Here is a 13,617-nt window from a genome sequence, read left to right on the forward strand (position 1 = left end):
ACAAAACTAATATAATACTGTATATTAACTATACTGTAATTAAAATTAAAAAAATTAAAAAAGATGTGCATTCTCATGTTTGGGGATGGAATGTTTCATATATATCTAATAGTTCCATCTGGCCTAATGTATTGTTAAAATTTGCTGTTTTCTTAATTATTTTGTCTGCATGATCTATGCATTAATATGTTGGCTTATTTTTAATTTTTTAAAATGTATTGATTTAATTTGAGAGAGAGAGAGCATGTGAGCAGGGAGGATCAGAGAGAAAGGGGACAGAGGATCTGAAGGGGCCTCTGAGCTAGCAGCAGGGAGCTCAATGAGGGGTTTGAACCCATGAACCATGAGACCATGATGTGAGCCAAAGTTGGATGATCAACTGACTGAGCCACCCAGGTGCCCCACCATGATGTTTATTTTTAACATTTTCTGTATATAGAAGTCTATATTAACTTAATGGTTGCTTAGGTTCAAACAAATTCTAAAGCAATACATTTTTTACTTTCCCTTCCACATTTTTATATGATGTCATATTTTACATATTTTTAATTTTGTTTATCCCTTTAATAATTAATATAATTTAATTTTACTATTTTTGTCTTTTAATCTTCATACAAGCTTTCTAAGTGATTAATCTACTACCTTCATGTTGGCTTTTACCAGTAATTTTTTTTTCTTTCGTAATTTCCTTATTCTAGTTATGGCCTTTTCTTTTCACTTAAAGAAGTCTCTTTAACATTTTTTGTAAGACCAGTTTAGTTGTGATGAGCTCTTTAAACTTTTGTTTCTCTGGGAAACTCTATATTTGCTTTAGTTTTGAAATTAACCATGCCAGGTAAAGTACTGTTAGTTGTGTATTTTTTTTTTTCGCTTCAGCACTTTGAATATATCATGCCACTGGTTTCTCACCTGCAAAGTTTCTGTTAAAAATCAGCTTATAGCCTTATGGCATTTTCTTTGTATGTAACTGCTTTTATCTTGCTACTTTTAACATTCTGTCTTTATCTTTAATTTTTCCATTTTAATTATTATGTGTTTTCATGTGGACCTTCTTGGGTTTATCTTGTTTGGGTCTCTCTCTGCTTCCTGAATTGGATGTCTATTTCTTTTCCCATGTTATGGAAGTTTTTAGCTATTATTTTTTTCAAAAAATTATTCTGTCTCCTTTTATCTATCTGCTTTTGCTGTGACCCCTATAATATGAATGTTATTACACTTGACATCATTGTAGAATGTCAATTGTTGTAGAATTAATTTTTAATTTCTACATTTTTACTGTTAATTTTTGTTACTTTCCTCTACTTTATCTTCCAGATCACTGATTTATTCCTTTGTATCCTCTAATCTGCCTTTGATTTTCCTCTAGTATATTTTAAATTTCCAATTATTATATACTTCTGCCTTGCCTGGTTCTTTTTTTTATCTTTTATTTTTCTTTCTTAAGTTCTCACTGACATAATTCACTCTTCTCTCAAGTCAAGTGAGTATTTTTATGACCATTACTTCAAACTCTTTTTCAGGTATATTGCAGACCTTTATTTTGTTTAGTTTGTTTGGGGAGAGGAGGTGTGTGTTTCTCTTCTTTCATTTGGATATTTTTCCTTGTTCTCCTTATTTTGTCTGACCCTTGGGATTTGTTAGTGTGTATTAGGTAGGTCAGCTACATCTCCTTGTCTTAAAAGTAGTGACCATATATAGAAAGTTGTCCTGGATACCAACTAGTGCAATCTACCTTGGTCACCAGCACCAAGCACTTTAGAATTGTCTTCTGTGTGCGTTTCATGCACTGTCCCATTGTGTCTAGGCAATGACTGCTGTGGGCATTCTGGTGGGTGATGCTAGTCTTTAGCCCAGCTACCTGCAAAGATCAGCCATTACTGCTATGGGTGCATTGGTGGGCAGGGCCTACCCCTGGCATACCTGAAAAGCCTTCCTTCATCTACTATGGGTGTTCTGGTGGAGAAGGCCAGCCTTCAGTCCAGCTGTCTATAATAACACACCTCTATTGCTATGGTTGCACTGCTGAGAATGACTTTGCCCTTAGCATGGGTAACTGAAAGGTCCAGCTCGAGCCACTGCAAGCACACTTGTGGTTGGGGCCAGCACCCAGTGCAGCTGATTGAGAGACCTGGCTGTAGCTACTGTGTGCATGCTGATCTATGGGGCTAGCTCCTCCATTCCTTCCCAGGGCAGAAGTCACTCTGGAAGGGTGCCAGTTCTGGCCTGGGCTGTCTGCTCAGTCTGGCAGAGTGGTAATCACTCTGGAGAAATACCAGCTCCAACTGAGGCTGCCTGCCAGATATGGTGGAGTGGGAGCTGTTTTGGAGGTGTGACTACTGGGGTGGGTGGGTTGGGTGGGGCAGGCCCACAAGGGAACACCTGGTCAGGATAAGCTGTGCTAGCAAAGTAGATGGAGAGTTTCAGAACTGCTTCCCCATGTGTCCAGTCAGGAAGACTGAAAGAGAGCAATAAAAATGACATCTACCAGCAATACTATTCTCAAAGCAAACTCCTGCAGATCTCTGCCCCTCTAACACACTTGCTAAAATTAGTCAAATAAATATCCTTCATATATACCCTTTGCACTTTTCAAACAGCTGCTTCTGTGGTGGATCTCAGGCCAAGTGACATAGTGCATTGGCCCTTGAAGAACAGAGACTCAGTTTTTCTTTTAAATTTTTAAATGTATGTTCATGAGGGAGAGAGAGAGAGAGGCAGAGAGAGACAGAGACAGAGACAGAGAAAGACAGAGAGAAAGGAGCAAGAGAACAAGGGAGGGACAGAGAGAGGGAAGCAGATCTGAAGTGGCCTCTGTGCTAACAGCAGAGGGGCTCGAATTCACTAACCACGAGATTATGACCTGAGCTGAAAGCCAGAGGCTTAACCAACTGAGCCACCCAGGCACCCCAGAAACTCAAATTTTTTCATAGCCTTCTAGCTCTCTCAGAGTTAGACCTCACTGATTTTCACAGCTCCCAGAGCTAAGCCCTGACAATTTTCAGAATCAGATATAGGGGCTCATCTTCCTGATGCAGATCCCCAGGGTTTGGGTGCCTGATTTGGGGCTTGATTCCCTCAATTATCAGAGAACTTCTCCATGCCTATGATATCCTTCCCACTTGTGGGTCACCAGCATGATGAGTTTGGTTCTTTACTGTGTCTCTTCACCTCCCACTATTCCCTATGTGACCTTGTCTTTATGACTTTAGCTGTACAAGATATGCTTTGCCAGTCTCAGGTTATTTTCAGAGTGAGTTGCATTGCATGTGATTTTTGTCTTGGTTTGTCCATGGGAAGAGATGAGCTCAGTGTCCTCCTACTCTGCTATCTTTCTCTCTCCATATCTATTTTGAAAATTTAAAATTTTAACTATTGAACAATGAAACGAGAATAAAAAGTCAATATTTTCTAGTTATTTTCTGGATTTGATGCCAATTTTCCAATAGAATTCCAAAAATAATAAGAACCAAATTCTCAATTTGAGCTAGATGAACTTGATATAAGTTCCCTACCAGCTCTAAAGTGCTATGGTTTTGTGAAGTGTCAAGGATTTAAAAAAAATGTTTCACTCTTTTATTATTTCTCATTTGCTTGGATCTATGAAAAAGAGTCAAGTGGTTCAAACACATAAAAATATATAATTTTCCCACAATGACCCCATCTACATATTGGTTAAAAAGAGCTATAGTATAGGTGTTTAAGTAAAAGGGTAGGTGATTTTTAAAAAGATTTGTGTAATTTATTCACTCTAAATAAGATAACTTTTTAAAATATAATTTGTTGTCTAATTGGCTAACATACAGTGTGTAAAGTGTGTTCTTTGTTTTTGGGGTAGATTCCCATGGTTCATCCCTTACATACAACACCCAGTGCTTATCCCAACAAATGCCCTCCTCAATGCCATCATCTATTTTCCCCTCTCCCCCACCCACATATCCACCCTCAGTTTTTTCCCTGTATTTAAAAGTCTCTTGTGGTTTGCCTCCCTCCCTCTCTGTGTGTAACTATTTTTGCCCTTACTTTCCCCCATAGTCTTCTGTTAAGTTTCTCAAGATCCACATATGAGTGAAAACATATGATATCTGTCCTTCCCTGACTGACTTATTTCACTCAGCATAATACCTTCCAGTTCCATCCACGTTGCTGAAAATGGCATGATTTCATTGTATCTGAAATACATCAATGAAGCTTTTCTCTGAGTAGAGCTCTTTCCCTTACTGCACAATTATCAACAGCATTTTGACATTTGTTTTACTTCCCTTTATAAAAAATTTCAATTAAGTCTTTATATCATAGTTGTGAAAACACAATGAAAAACTTTACAGGAAAAATAAGAAGACTCACAATTAATTCATTTAACTGTCTAAATTTCTGAATTTGAGTCTCTAAAGTTATTGAGAAAAAAATGCTATTTTTTTAAATATGAAATTTATTGTCAAATTGGTTTCCATACAACACCCAGTGCTCATCCCAACAGGTACCCTCAATACCCATTACCCACCCTCCTGTCCCTCCAACCCCCAAACCCTTAGTTTGTTCTCAGTTTTTAAGAGTCTCTTATGTTTTGGCTCTGTCAACTTTTTTTTTCTTCCCCTCCCCCATGGTCTTCTGTTAAGTTTCTCAGGATCCACATAACAGTGAAAACATGGTATCATTCTCTGTATGACTTATTTCACTTAGCATAACACTCCAGTTCCATCCATGTTGCTACAAAAGGCCATATTTCATTCTTTCTCATTGCCAAGTAGTATTCCGTTGTGCATATAGACCACAGTTTCTTTATCCATTCATCAGGTGATGGACATTTAGGCTCTTTCCATAATTTGCCTATTGTTGAAAGTGCTGCTATAAACATTGGGGTACAAGTGCTCTTTTGCATCAGTACTCTTGTATCCCTTGGGTAAATTCCTAGCAGTGCTATTGCTGGGTCATAGGGTAGGTTTATTTTTAATTTTTTGAGGAACTTCCACACTGTTTTCCAGAGCAGCTGCACCAGTTTGTATTCCCACCAATAGTGCAAGAGGGTTCCCGTTTCTCCACATCCTCTCCAGCATCTATAGTCTCCCTATTTGTTCATTTTAGCCACTGTGACTGGCGTGAGGTGGTATCTAGGTTTTGATTTGTATTTCCATGATGAAGAGTGACGTTCAGCATCTTTTCAGGTTCCTGTTGGCCATCTGGATGTCTTCTTTAGAGAAGTGTCTATTCACGTCTTCTGCCCATTTCTTCACTGGATTATTTGTTTTTCAGGTGTGGAGTCTGGTGAGTTCTTTATAGATTTTGGATACTAGCCCTTTTTCCAATAAGTCATTTGCAAATATGTTTTCCCATTCTATTGGTTGCCTTTTAGTTTTGTTGATTGTTTCCTTAGCAGTGCAGAAGATTTATATCTTGATGAGATCCCAATAATTCATTGTTGCTTTTAATTCCCTTGCCTTTGGAGATGTGTCAAGTAAGAAATTGCTGCGGCTGAGGTCAGAGAGTTTTTTTTTTCCTGCTTTCTCCTCTAGGGATTCATGGATTGGAAGATTAAATATTGTTAAAATGTCAATACTACCCAAAGGTATCTACACATTCAATGCAATCCCAATCAAAATTGCACCAGCATTCTTCTCGAAGTTAGAACAAGCAATCCTAAAATTCATATGGAACCACAAAAGACCCTGAATAGCCAAAGTAATATTGAAGAAGAAGACCAAAGCGGGAGGCATCACAATCCCAGACTTTACCCTCTATTACAAAGCTGTAATCATCAAGACAGCATGGTATTGGCACAAAAACAGACACATGAACTAATGGAATAGAATACAGACTCCAGAATTGGACCCACAAAAGTATGGCCACCTAATCTTTGACAAAGCATCAAAGAATATCCAATGGAAAAAAGACAGTCTCTTTAACAAATGGTGCTGGGAGAAATAGACAGCAACATGCAGAAGAATGAAACTAGACCACTTTCTTACACCATTCACAAAAATAAACTCAAAATGGATAAAGAACCTGAATGTGAGACAGGAAACCATCAAAAGTCTCTTTTAAAAAAAATATGAAAAAATCACGATGAAAACAAATGTATGTGTTTTTACAGACACATGTTTTAGGCCCCTCATTCAAATGGGATTAATAATGAAAAGTTATACAAGCAGAAAATACGAATCATTTGATAACAACGACATATATAAAGGGTTGTGTGTCCGAAAACCTGGCCTGAGATTCTTAGCATTTTCATTAGTTTGCTGAATAAATTATTTACCTTCTCTGGAACTTAAGTTGTTTTCTGTTAAATAAAGTGTTTTCTTATTTTTTTAATGTTCATTTATTTTTTAGAGAGAGAGCATGAACATGGGAGGGGAAGATAGAGAGTGAGACACAGAATCCAAAGCAGGCTCCAGGTTCCAAGCTGTCAGCCCAGAGCCCAACGTGGGGCTTGAACCCACAAACCGTGAGATCATGAACTGAGATGAAGATGGATGCTTAACCGACTGAGCCACCCAGGCACCCCAAAATGAAGTGTTAAATTCTCTTAAATCACTAGGATTCTATTAAATTCATATAAAGTTTAAAAAGCCTCGGGAAGAGCTTAGATACAATAATAGATGGTGGACCATAGGAATTTCTAAAAGACTTTGAAGATTTTTGAGAGTTCTTTTTTTTTGAGAGAGAGAAAGAAAGCAGGGGAGGGGAAAAGGGAGAAGAAGAGATAGAATCTTAAGCAAGCTCCACACCCATAATGGACCCTGACATGGGGCTTGATCTCATGACCATGAGATCTTGACCTGAGCCAAAATCAATAGTCAGACACTCAACTGACTGAGCCACCCAGGCACACCAAGAGATATTTCTAATAACTTAACTATGACATAATGGAAAATATCTACTGTACTTTCTTACAAAAATTTTTGGTGCCTCTGACAGGGACAAAACAGTAAGTGGAAAGGATAGTGTCATAACCCAACACAACCGTGCTTAGGATCTCACAATATTTATTTTTAAGTCTGAAGAGAAGTTCCTTTACGTGAACCACAATTTGGACAATGTGGGAGCTTGTTATATTTTCCATCTGTGTAAAAATAAACTAATATCAGTTGGTGATTAGACATATCAGGTACACTGTGAAGGCAGCTATTTATTTATTTATTTATTTATTTATTTATTATTTGGAAGCAGTATGCTTCTAAATGCTAAAATTCCAATGTTATGATTAGAACCATTAAAAGAAACAGGTAAATGCACTGACTTAGCCATATTTTAAAATGGAATCTCAGGAGCACCTGGGTGGCTCAGTTAGTTAAGCATCCAACTTCAGCTCTGGTCATGATCTCGTATTTGTGAGTTTGAGCCCTGTGTCGGGCTCTGGGCTGACAGCCCAGAGGCTGGAGCCTACTTCAGGCTGTGTCTCCCCTCTCTCTTCCCCTCCCCCACTTGCGCTCTGTCTCTTTCTCTCACTCTCTCTCAAAATTAAAATAACCATTAAAAATAAATAACTAAAACGTAATCTCAAACATAATGATTCACCACACATGACTTGCATTGTTTTCTTTTACAATTATTAACTTTATGTATGATATAGATTTTAGAAAAAACAAAAAAGCTTGAGTTTTGGTGACTACATCCATAAATTTTAAAATAGTAATAATGTCTATTGTCTTTTTCCTAAATCTAAATTCCATTTAAACTGAATTACCTCCAAAGTCAACCATTAAAATCAGTATCTCCATTGTAAGCCTGTTTATCCTCCAAAGAAGAGCTAAATCCAAGTGTTTTGTGAATAATGCAAAAGTTAAGCATTTAGCATCTAAATTCTATTTTATACAATGAAATAACACTTAGTTTTTATTGTGACTAGTACTGTTTATGGCAGCACCAAATGACAAAAGCCTATGTGGTTTAGCCTCACTTTATCCCATTAGTCATTCCCAGTAAGCTCTATGAAAATTGTTTATGTTGAATCATGCTGCATTTTTTAATCTTTCAAAACTCTATTTTAGCATAGAGTAAATTCTCCCACACAGCATCTAAAAAATTTAGTCAAATGAAAAATCAACATGTGAAGGATTTCATCAAATGAACAATCAATCCACAAAGATTTGTACACATTTGAAAACAGCATATTAAGAATATACTGTAGTGCTCATTTCATTGAGAATTTCCTTTATTTCTTTTTTTTTTTAATTTCCTTTACTTCTAACAACTGTTTTGCCAGATTACTGTGGAGTTTCCACGGCCTGGTGGTGCTTAAGCTATAAAATTTTGTATTTAAATTTTTAGAAAGTCCTAAATTACAGTGTACTGGTGCAGCTATGAAAGTTATATAAAAGTAAATACTCATAGGCTTGTCAGTCATCAGTCGTGGTAGCTTGGGCTATAGGGAGAAAAAAAACAATAGTAAAATACTGAATTCTTCACTCTCGATGGAAGGAAATGAAGGTCATGGCTTTGTGAAGGTTAAAATTAAACATTTCAGGTGTGTTAATGACCACCATTTTTAACGTTCATTCCTGTAGTTAACAATCACAGTATCAGTAGAATATCGTACTAGACAACTGTCAATTATAGACTGGTGTTAGCTAAATGAACCTGGAAGGGATCTTTCAAGTTTATTTTGCAATGCTTTTTCAGATTATTTGGAGTTAGTTGTGTTTGGTTCTATCTATCTTAGAGTTAATAGCAGAAAAAAGCCCACCTGGGGGATGAGTGCATATGTCAAATAAACTGATGGTTTAATTATTGGATTTTTAGAAACTAAAAATGCAATAAACAGACCTGTGAAAGCCCAAGTTAAAATAGTAAACTAATATTATTAGTTTCTCTCTTAAAACATATTTTTTTCTTTTATGTCACATTTGCTCATGAAATGATTGGTCAGCTTCCTTGAATTTTATTTTAGATGGCAATTTATTGAAATACTTCTATCTGGGGGTGCCTGGGTGGCGCAGTCGATTAAGCGTCCGACTTCAGCCAGGTCATGATCTCGCGGTCCGTGAGTTCGAGTCCCGCGTCAGGCTCTGGGCTGATGGCTCAGAGCCTGGAGCCTGTTTCCGATTCTGTGTCTCCCTCTCTCTCTGCCCCTCCCCCATTCATGCTCTGTCTCTCTCTGTCCCCCCAAAAATAAATAAACTTAAAAAAAAAGAAAGAAAAAGAAATATTTCTATCTGGAGGAAAATATTTCATTGGAATATAATGATGTCAAACTGCAGAGTCTGTTCTTAGAGATACCAAAAATCAGTTGAAAAAACAAAACTCAGTGAACACATTAATTTGATCTAAGTGATGATAAAGAATTCATTGATTCATTATTTCATTAATATTGGTTTTGAAAGAAATCAACTAAATTTTGTTGTGTGTTTTCTGTAGAATAAATTTTAGTGTATCTTCACTTAAGACAAAGACATTCCTGCAAGGAAGCATAAAATGTCATGTTATTTCATTTAATTTAATGTTTTTTTTTAACACTGATGGTACTAAATCATCAAGTTCTTGAAGTCTGTGTGCAACTGCTTATATAATCCTTGTGTTCTTACCACCACTCCTGAAACTGTCCTTGTTTTGTTACCAAAATATAAGAAAGTTACTGAACTTTTGTACTTTGTGCTTATTCTATTACTTTGATGGGGGAAGGGATTGGAAGAGCCATCTGTGACTTTATTTGGAAAAAGACACTTGAATTGGTTTTTATTTGGAGGCATGGGCAAGAGGGAGAACCCAGAGCAATAGACTCCCCACAAGGGTAGGCTGAGGACTGGGGTTGAGCCTCAGGCAAGTCTCCTGTTCCTAACATTCCCTTGCACAAATGCTTCCCCCAAAGGCTCTATGTCAGCCACAGAAATAGAGAGGCTGGGAGACCACTGTAGTTGTTCACTTTGTCAGGATATCAAACGATTTGGACACCAGGTTCCCATCATGGGTTTTGATCTTCTTCACAACCACAGCCCTGGAGGAACTGAAATGGCTGAAGGAACTGGAGCCCCCACCAGAGCTGAAGCTGAACTGGAAGGAGCTCAGGCCATAGTTGAGTCCAGGGCTTGTGAGGCTCCCAAAGGCCAAGCTCAGCCTGAGTAGTGGTGGTCTTAGTATCAACACTCATTTTCTGCATTTTAGATGCCAGCTGGCTTTCCCTACGCTCAACAAATTTGTGGTATATGTCAATCTTGATGCACAGGGCCAGCTTTATGCTCATGAACCCCTGGTGCTAGCACAGCTGTGATGCTATGTCTTGCTTGACTCACTGCAGGGAGGCCTCCAGCTTCTCTAGCTTGACATTGGTGTCCTTAACGGCTAGCTCCCCGCGATGATCAGCATCAGTGATGGTGACCTTCATGGAAGACCTCTGGCCTTGGAGGCCCTCAATCTCAGCCTGGAGTCAGCAGATGGATGTTCCAGTTCATCTCAGAAATCTCCATCTTCCTGTGACAGAGGTAATACCCGTTCTCCCCAGTCAATGTCTGCACCTCCTTATATTAGATCTCGTACATGGTCTCAGCCTCAACCTAGCTGTGGTTGGCAATCTCCTTTTACTGGTGCTTGATCCCAGTGATGATGCTGTCCAGGTCCAAGGAGCAGCTGCTGCCCATGTACAGTAATATGAACATGTCCAAGATCTGGGACTTCATCTCACAGATCTCCTTTTCATAAAGCTGTCTTAAGAAGCTGATCTCCTTGGTCGGCCCTCCCAGGCAGGATTCCAGCTCTACCTTATTCATGTAAGCTTTGTCTACATCCTTCTTGGTGAGGACAAAGTCATTCTCCATGTCTTCATACTCTTTGATCTCCTTCTCCTACTTATTCTTGAAGTTCTCCACCAGCCCTTGCATGTTGTCAAGCTCCACCTCCAGCTTCAGCTTCTCCTGGCTCAGTGTATCCAGCTGCCACCAAAGGTTGTTGATGTAGCTTTCAAACATATTGTTCATGTTGTTCTGAGCTGTTTCTTGTTGCTGAAGGAGGCTACACTTGGTTTCCAGAATGTTTTTCTGCTACTCCAGCTGCCACATCTTGTCAACAAAGTAGGAAAACTTGTCCAGGGTCTTGATATGCTCCTTCTCCTAGGTGTGCACAACCTGGAGGTTGGGGCCCACTTCCAGCTTAATGGGGCTCAGCAGCCTTTGGTTCCCTGAGATAGCTGTGATGTTTTCCATACTTCCAGCCCTGCCATAGCCCCTGAAAATAATTCATGCTGGCATCCAGGCTACCCCTGAAGTTGCTTCTACTGCCCAACTGTGATAAGGTCATGGAGTTGATGCAGGAACCAGGCATGCTCATGTATGAGTGGCTTCTGAAAGCCTGGGGGCTGAAAGTGGACACTCGGTAAGACCTCTGGGTCACCATGATGGACATGGTGAAGGCTGGAGTGGAAATGAGTAAGCTTAACCTGACAGGGGTTCTAGAAGAAGCTGAGAAGCTGCTTTTAGGTGGAGACCTATTCTATTTTTATATTCTAAGTAGCTTTAACACACTAAGCAAAACAATATACATGGGCATAAATGCACCTATTTTTCATCTTTGCATCATTTATGGACTATCTCTATCTTTATCAGTCTCTAATACATTAATGAAAACTGCAAAAGCAGACACCTGACATCTTAGTGAGTGATAGAAAATAGAATAAAAACAAGATGTCATCATGTGTGGACAAAGGAGAGCCAGCATAATATAGAGGCAGGAGTATTAGCGTGTAATCAAAATATAAGGACTGTCAATAGTTTAGTTAAGCTATTCCATGGTATTGCTACCTCAGCCTCCATTTTGTTAGATCAAGCAGCCTGAAGGATTCAAGGACTTTAAATCGACACTAGCCACATCATATAAGTGCATGACCTAGAGAGCAGCCCACAGTCACAAGCAAATGTGAGTTCCTGAAATGACTTTGCCAACAACACTTGTCATCAAGTACCTTCAACCTCCAGTGCTTTTATGCCTTATGTGACCCCTAGATAAGACCTTCATTGGGCTTAATAAAGTTCCACTTTTTAGTATGAACTGACCAATCTGCTCTAGCCCAGGAAACCCAAAACAGTCCACCCACAGACTCTAATAAAAGCATGTTCCCCAGGCTTGCCCTTTTTTTTTTGTCTGTACCCTGCACCGATCTCTCTGTCCCTTGAGTTGTGCCAAGTACTTTCTCCAGGACTTATGAGGAACAGATTTGTCTGTTTCAATGTCTTGTGTCTGTTGTTGAACCTGGGCTTACCACCCAGCACCCTGTGCTTCACTTTCATAAAGTCATAACGATGGCCTAGTTTCATCTGTGATTCTGAGAAAAGCCCTTCATTAATAATGGAGTTTCCCAAACTTTCTCAGTTCATGGCACCTCAGTGTGTTAGTAATTTTGTCATGGTACTCTTAGACCAACAGAAACATCTAACATTCCTGTTTACGAAGTAATTAGGTCTAAGCAACATACTACATACCCTAATAACTTAGCTCTATTGGGGGAAAAAACAGCATACAAATGAGAACCTGTGTGGTTCAGTCTGTTAAGTATCCAACTATTGATTTTGGTTCAGGTTATGGTCTTGTGGCTCATGAGTTCAAACCCTGCATCCAGCTGTGTGTTGACAGTGCAGAACCTGCTTAGGATTCTCTCTCTCTCTCTGTGTCCCACCTCCTCTCTCTCTCAAAAATAAATACATAAACCTTTAAAAAACAATATGCATGAATGGAAATAAAAACCAATATTTATATTTCATTTGTATACAACAATAATTGCTTGCTAGTAAAATGAGTCTGACTATTACAATTTCTTAAGCCCTGGAATTAGATTTTACACCACCATTCTCATTACCTATTCCACATTAAATTTCATACAGTACTTGCTTTTTTATCACAATTGCCATAAACCCAACTTATAATGATATGATCATCAAAAATAATGTATTGATATTAAATGTTGACACTGTGAATTACCTCAGTGTTGAATATTACTGTTTCCCTTGAAAATTTAAATTATCCCATGGTACCCCTGTGAGTTTGCTCTGGTGCCCCAGAGCATTCAGTGCACTGTGATATATGTTCTACCTATTTTATAGCATTATTGTGAGGATCAAGTTAAATAATGGATATGAAATTACTTTGAAAAAACTGTAAAATATTGAAGTATAAAGGATTTTTATCATGGGAGACATCCATAGCTTTTCTCTAAACAAAGAACAATCACAAATTTTAGAACCATCCACATGATGAGATAAGGGAGGAGTCACAGCCATCTTTAGTTAGTTTTATCAGATAAACCATTTTGTGCATTAGCACTACTGAATATACATACTTTTAAACTAGATAACATTTTACCCCTTTCTGTATAACTTGTGTCACTAATAATTTACTTTCTAGTTATGTCTAAGAGATAAATGAATGGATAAATGTAGCCTGTTCTATTTATCCTACACTCCACTGGCAGGTTAATGAATAAATCAATGAGTGATATCACTATCAGCCACTTATGGCAATTATTGACTCACTGTTAGGTAGTTCATAAGCACAAATTATGAATACCTATATGACACAATATACTATATTAGATTCTTTGATTAATTTAGTTTTCATCTCTGTACACATAGAGTTGTCAAATAACAGAAATAATCATTAAAAGGAAATAGAATGATTATGAGCAATGTTTGTTAATAG

General features: G+C 38.2%; 1 pseudogene; it reads right to left on the reverse strand.

Annotated features, from left to right (window-relative positions):
• Window positions 1-9,855: 9,855 nt before the first annotated feature.
• On the reverse strand, window positions 9,856-11,343 carry LOC106986581 (keratin, type II cytoskeletal 8-like; annotated as a pseudogene).
• Between the last annotated feature and the right edge of the window lie 2,274 nt (window positions 11,344-13,617).

The sequence above is a fragment of the Acinonyx jubatus genome, chromosome X, assembly GCF_027475565.1.
Source record: "Acinonyx jubatus isolate Ajub_Pintada_27869175 chromosome X, VMU_Ajub_asm_v1.0, whole genome shotgun sequence".
Lineage (NCBI taxonomy): Eukaryota > Metazoa > Chordata > Mammalia > Carnivora > Felidae > Acinonyx > Acinonyx jubatus.